Here is a 7,509-nt window from a genome sequence, read left to right on the forward strand (position 1 = left end):
CGGCCCGCCTCTGCTCCCACTCCAACCGAGACCCGTCAACTCCAACTCCCGCTCAGCGTTCAGGTCCCCAACCCCGCTCTCAAACCACTTACGGCTTTAGTCTCCAATTATCTCGACCTCACTCCCGCCCGCACCCAGAGGGACTCTGGGCAGAACTCGGAGTGGGGCAGGACCGCCTAGGGTGGTGGGTGGCGACGGTCTGACAGGAGCTGGGCCGCTGGCCTTGGTTCAGTGGAGGAAGGTCTCCTCTTTGGGTTTCTGAACCGGAGGGAAGACACTGGTCAGAGCTATCCAAGAAGATTCATCCCAGAGACTTCCAGGAACCCAGACTGCCAGGTTTCAAGTTGGCTCTAGCTGGAGGAGTGTCACTTTGGGCAGAGATCAAAGGTTCCTGAGATCTGCCCTTGAGGTCAGGAATTCCAGACCAGCCTCCAACATGGTGAAACTCCGTCTCTACCAAAAATACAAAAATTAGCCAGGTGTGGTGGTGCGCACCTGTAATCCTACCTACTCAGGAGGATGAGGCACGAGAATCGCTGAATCGCTTGAACCTGGGAGGAGGAGGAGGTTGCAATTAGCCAAGACTGGGCCTCTGCACTCCAGCCTGGACAACAGAGCCAGACCACATCTCAAAAAAACAAACAAACAAACAAACAAAGGTTATTGAGGTCTGTCTCCCTTTCACCTACAATTCTGTCTACTCAAAAAAACAAACAAACAACAGTTATTGAGATCTGTCTCCCTTTCACCTACAATTCTATCTACCTACTACCAATTCTAACTATGAGCGTGTACTGAGCACCTACTGGGAACAAGAAACTGTGTTGGATTCCAGGATAGGGATGAGTAAGGCCTTTCCAACAATGGGGTGAAGGTGAGCAATGTGTTAAGTATTACCATGAGTCAAACGAGGGAGATTGTATGGATTTTGTGAGATAAGGGAAGGCTCCATGGAGGGCAGGAGATGCCCTCAGCGGTAGAATTTGGTGAAGAGGCATTTCAAGTAGAGGGATCAGCCAAATAGAGGCATGGATGCAGGTAAGCAGGATGTGTTTAGGAAATTGCTCAATGGTCTGATTTGCCTGCAGTTGACAGTACATTTATGGCAGCTGTAGAAGATAAGGCAAGAGTGAAAATTGAGACCAGATTGGGGTAAGCCTGGAACAGCTGAGGAGTATGTGCCTTGGACCTTCAGGCTTGGGAAGAGGCTGGACTTCAGCTGAAGAGGAAAGTTGAGGAAGGGCGGGGTGTGGTGGCTCACACCTGTAATCCCAGCACTTTGGGAGGCTGAGGTGAACAGATCACCTGAGACCGGGACAAGCCTGTCCAACATGGTCCAACCCCACCTCTATTAAAAATACAAAAATTAGCCGGGTGTAGTGGTGCATGCCTGTGATCCCAGCTATGGGGGAGGTTGAGGCACAAGAATCACTTGAACCTGGGAAGTGGAGGTTGCAGCAAGCCGAGATCGCACCACTGCACTCTAGCCTGGGTGACAGAGTGAGACTCTGTCTTAAAAAAACAAAACAACAACAACAACAAAAAACAACAAAAAAGAAAGTTGAGAAAGACCAGGGCAGGGATGAAAGCATCTGCCTAGATTTTTCTACAACCAAAGGGCTGTAGGGCTCTGGGACTGGTAGAGGAGGTGAGCTGTATGCAACAGTGGAAGGTCTGGCCCTATGAGGGTGGGCTTTACCATCCTGCCTGAGCCCCTTTGAGGTTGAACACACAGGAAGCCAGTTTCTAAAATCTCACCCACACTGCTAACATAGTCGAACAACTTGACTAATGTGTTTAGAATATGGTTTCTGGAGCTTCTACCCCATACTAGCTATGTGACCTTGGGCAAGTTACTCAACCTCTCTGTGCCTTGGTGTCCTCAGTTATAAACTGAGGTTATTAAAAGTGCTTTTCATTAGCTGAGTGTGGTGGCACTCTCCTGTAGTCCCATCTGTTCAGGAGGCTGAGGTGGGAGAATTGCTTGAGCCCAGAAGTTTGAGGATGCAGTGAGGTATGATTACACCACTGCACTCCAGCCTGGGCAACAGAGCAAGACCCTGTCTCTATAAATAAATAAATAAATAAGTAACAATGTGCTTTTCTATTAGAGTTGTTGGGAGGAGTAAATAATTCAATATGTAAAACACTTAGAACAACTGGCCAGGCACAGTAGCTCACCCATGTAATACCAGCATTTTGGGAGGTTGAGGTGGGAGGATTGCTTGAGCCCAGGAGTTCGAGACCAGCCTGGGCAAATTAGCAAGAGCCTGTCTCTCTCTCTTTTTTTAAAATTTATTTAATTAAAAAGAAAAAAAATTAAAAGAAAAGAAAAAACAACACCTGGTACATAGTAGGTGATTAAGTGTTAGCTCTGATTATTATTTCTCCCTAGGGCTATTTTATTAGTGTTGGGGTATGAGAACAGGAGGATGGGACAGAGAGAATTAGAAGTAGGGGAGAACGGCCAGGTGCGGTGGCTCATGCCTGTAATCCCAGCACTTTGGGAGGCCAAGGCCGGTGGATCATGATGTCAGGAGTTCAAGACCAGCCTGGCCAATATGGTGAAACCCCATCTCTACTAAAAATACAAAAATTAGCCGGGTGTGGTGGTAGGTACCTGTAGTCCCAGCTACTTGGAAGGCTGAGGCAGGAGAATCACTTGAACCCGAGAGGCGGAGGTTGCAGTGAGCCAAGATCAGACCACTGCACTCCAGCCTGGGCTATAGAGCGAGACTCCATCTTAAAAAAAAAAAAAAAAAGGCCAGGCGCGCTGGCTCACGCCTGTAATCCCAACACTTTGGAAGGCAGAGGTGGGTGGATCATGAGGTCAGGAGTTCGAGACCAGCCTGACCAACATGGTGAAACCTCGTCTCTGCTAAAAATACAAAAATTAGCTGGGTGTGGTGATGCATGCCTGTAATCCCAGCTACTTGGGAGGCTGAGGGAGGAGAATCACTTGACTCTGGGAGACGGAGTTTGCAGTGAGCCAAGATCGCACCACTGCACTCCAGCCTGGGCCACAGAGCAAGACTCTGTCTCAAAAAAAAAAAAAAAAAAAAAAGTAGGGGAGGAGAAGAATCAGGCAGCAGATGCCAGTGGAGAGGAGAGGGAAACCTGGGGTGGGTACGGACAGCCCTTTTAATGGGTGAATTGTGCCTGGGTGAATAGTGCCTGGGCGAATGGTGCCCTGGCAGTGCTTGGGTGGTTAGAGTGTCAGTGCAGCACACCCCTTCCCCCAGAACTTACTCCATCTTTGCCTAAGGATAGAGTCAGCACCAGCTGCCAAAATTCTGGGGAAAAAAAGGAGAGAGACAAGAAGGGGAGGAGTGACTCCAGGTCTAGGGGCCAGCCCCTGGTGAGCCATATCACAGACTGACCCTCCAGGGCTCTGTGGGTGGGACACTGGAGGCTCCCTGCTGCGAAAATGACTTCTAAATCTGGCTGTGTCTGCCAGCCAGCCTTGAGACAGAGGCCACAACCACCCCCTACCTTGGGACAGCCTCACTGGTCAGGAGTAGGGACAGCAGACGCAGGAGGATGTGGTCAATTTGGGGCAGCAGACCTCAGGTTAGTGCAGGATCCTGCTACCCTCCCAATAGAGAGCTTCTTCCTAGGGAAGCCCCTTTCTGCCCTCCATGGGACCCAGTTAATATGGCTTTAGAGGAGTCGAGAGCCGTCTCTTTCAGACTCTCAGGGGAGGGCTGGGACTTCCCTAGATCAGCCACAAATAGGTAAGGAAACCAAGCCCCAGCATATAACTCTGGAATTTCAGAGTGTCAAGGTCAGGAGTGTGAGTGTGATGTGTGTGAGGAGGAGAGGGCCAGGAGAGAAAACTGAACATGAGGACACAGGAAGTGTGTAAAATGTGTCTATAGGGAAGAGGCAGTACTCACTCAGTTGTTCATTTGTTTACTCACTCATTAAACATATATGCCAGGTGCTAGGGACACAAAAGAGACTCAGGCATGCTTCCTCCCTTCAGGGAGCTCACAAGCTAGGGTGTGTATGATATAGGGAAAGAGATGTGGAAGAGGAAACCCACAGTCATTGCGGTGCAGGAAGATGGCATAATATACGTTAATGAAAGCATTCCTGAGGGACCAGGGAGGATGAAAAGAGGAGCAGCTCCCAGACTGACTTCTTATGGGGAGTGGAATGTATCTAGGCCTCTGGGAGACAAGTTGCTGAGAGTGCAGATGTTAGTGAAGGAAAGTTTGGCCTGGATACTGCCTCTGCCTCTGCATATCCTAGCATGGGGTGAGCTCCCTCCCTTGAAGCCTCTGGTGCTACCTAGGCTTTTTAAAATTTTCTTTTCTTTCCTGCCACCCAGGCTGGAGTGCAGTGGTGCGATCTCAGCTCACTTCAACCTCCACCTCCCGGGTTCAAATAATTCTTCTGCCTCAGCCTCCCGAGTGGATGGGATTACAGCCGCACACCACCACACCCAGCTAATTTTTGTATTTTTAGTAGAGACAGGGTTTCACCGTGTTGGCCAGGCTGGTCTCGAACTCCTGACCTCAAGCGATCTACCTGCCTCACCCTTCCAAAGTCCTGGGATTGCAGGCATGGGCCACCACATCTGGCCATTTTCTTTTTCTTTTTTCTTTTTCTGAGACAGGATGTTGCAATGTCACCCAGGCTGGAGTGCAGTGGCATGATTACAACTTACTGCAGCCTCAGCCTCCCCGGCAAAAGTGATCCTTCCACCTCAACCTCCTGAATAGCAGGAACCACAGGTACGTGTAACCATGCCTGGTTAATTTTTTTTTTTTTTTTTTTTTTGGTGGAGACAGGGTCTCCCTATGTTGCCCAGGCTGACCTCAAACTCCTGGGCTCAAACGATTCTCCCATCCTGGCCTCCCCAAATGTTGGGATTATGGGTGTAAGCCACTGCACTCAGCCTACATAGCCTTTTGTGAGTCTTTTATGAATAGATTTTCCATTCATCCATCTATTCATCCATCCACCCACCCATCCATCTATACATTCCACATCCACTTATCTACCCATCCACCAACCTATTTGTCATCTATCTGGCCATTTTTACCTTTTTTTCTTCTTTAAGACAGAATCTCACTCTGTCGCTCAAGCTGGAGTGCATTGGTGAGATCTCTGCTCACTACAGCCTCCGCCTCCTGGGTTCTAGCGATTCTCGTGCCTCAGCCTCTTGAGTAGCTGGGATTACAGATGCCCACCAACACGCCTGGCTAATTTTTGTATTTTTAGTAGAGACAGGGTTTCACCATGTTGGCCAGGCTGGTCTCGAACTCCTGATCTCAGGAGATCCGCCTGCCTTGGCCTCCCAAAGTGCTGGGATTACAGGCATGAGCCACCGTGCCCAGCCCCATTTATACTTCCATCAATTTATTCCTCTGTCCATGCATCCATTTATTCATGTATCCATCTATTCACCATTTAACAAAGGCATATGATATTCCCAGGTCAGTGCTGCGAGGGCTAGCCTAGTAGGAGGATGAGTAATATACACAGACAACCACCAATGGGACACCCAGTATGTGTTGCTGATGAAAGCCCAAACCAACATGGTGCTTCAGGAGCTGGAACAGGCAAGACCACTCTACCAAGGGAAATCAGAAGAGTCTTCATGGAGGAAGGAACATCTGAGATGGGTTTCAACAGTGGGAGACAGGGAAGGGGGACATTCTAGGATGTGGGAAAATGCAGAGAGGTGGGAAAATATGTGGCTTTCACAGGGAACAGAGGCATTAGGGAATGCAGAGGGGCAGAAGTGTGAATCCTAGAAAGATGTGTGGGAGCCAGAACTTGAAGTATTTCTTGTTTTTTTGTTTGTTTGTTTTTTGGGTGTTTTTTTTTTTTTTTTTTTTTTAGATGGAGTCTCACTCTGTCACCCAGACTAGAGTGCAGTGGTGTGATCTCTGCTCACCGCAACCTCCACTTCCTGGGTTCAAGCGATTCTCCTGCCTCAACCTCCAGAGTAGCTGGGATTACAGGTGGGCGCCATAACGCTCGGCTAATTTTTTTTTTTTGTATTTTTAGTAGAGACAGGGGTTTCACCATGTTGGCCAGGCTGGTCTGAAACTCCTGATCTCAAGTGATCCACCCGCCTCGGCCTCCCAAAGTGCTGAGATTACAGCTGTGAGCCACCATGCCCAGACTGTTTCTTGGTAATGAAGATAAAACATTTGCACTTCGGTGAGAGGAATTGAGGGAGAGGTTAATGATGGAGTTTTTGAGCTGGGAATGTTCTAGTGCCTCCTCTACACCTGGATTAATTTTTTTCCTGCGGCTTGATCGTAACCTCGTTGGTCTTGTTACCTTGTGGAATCCCCTGCTGGACCATGAGCTGCTGGAGGTGATTTAGCTCTGTATACCCAACAAGTTTGGCGTGGAGCAGGCTCTCAGAAAATGCTGGAATAAAGAAGGAACAAATGATAAAACTGTGCCACAGGACCGCTGGCATAACAATGCAGTTCAGACATACAGGAAGAAGGATGGCTGCGGCCTGGGGTGATCCCCTGCTCCTGAGAGATGACCCTGCCTTCTTTGCCAGAGTCTCTCCAGGAGCTCTCCCAAGAGTCACCACAAGGTGGCGCTATCCCAACTACCGCTCTGAGTTCGGCCAGGGTCTGTCGTGTTACAGCTGGTGAAGTGCCCACCCCTGACTGTCCAGGGATGGTATAGACATCTCCTTCCAGCAAGTCCTGAGAGAATGAGGAGCCTGAGTGCAGCTGTGGAAGAGAATAGCTCACAGATCCCAGTTTTAAAGCAAGTACCGGCTCCATCTGTATTCATCCATTCACTTGACAGTGCCTATTACGTGAAAGGCACAATGTTAAGCTCACATAAAAGCAACAGTGACCAAGACACAAAGACATAGTTCCTGCCCTCAGGGAGTTCACAATCTGGTTCTGCCTAAATCTTCCTTTCTTATCTCTCTCTCTGTCTTTCTTTTACACACACACCTGCTCCCCAGGGCCAACCACCTTGATCCAGAAAGCTGTCTCCACGTGAAATCCGCTCTTTGGAACTCTTGCCCCTCCAAATCCAAGTTTCTCCCCGAAGTTGCTGCATGGCCACATTAGTGTGACCCCTGGGAATGCTGTGACTCTCGACTGCTCCTTCTTGACGTGGCTCCTTTTGCTCTTCCCCTGGCAGAACCCTTCCTGCTGTCTCTCTCAGCATCTCCCATCACATCCACAGCCACTCTGCCAGCGCTGGTAGATTTAGGGACCTCCCCAGAGTAGGCCTCGTACAGGCTAGAGCCTCCTAACACCCTAGAGGCTATAGGGACATGAGGATGGATCCGCAAAAGCACCCTGTGAGACCCTGCTGTCACGCATCTGGAGATGAGGAGTTGGAGAGTCCAGAAAACCAAAGTCCTCAGAAACAGGTCCCTCTCTGGCCTGAGGGCTCTGCCAGCCAACTCCATCCCCTGGCAGAGGCTGCCTTCTTTTCTCACCTTCTCTAGGGGGACCAGGAGACAGCTCTGTAGTGATGGCTATGGGAGACGCCGGCGGGGAGGTG

This window comes from Symphalangus syndactylus, chromosome 10 (assembly GCF_028878055.3).
Source record: "Symphalangus syndactylus isolate Jambi chromosome 10, NHGRI_mSymSyn1-v2.1_pri, whole genome shotgun sequence".
NCBI classification, from domain to species: domain Eukaryota; kingdom Metazoa; phylum Chordata; class Mammalia; order Primates; family Hylobatidae; genus Symphalangus; species Symphalangus syndactylus.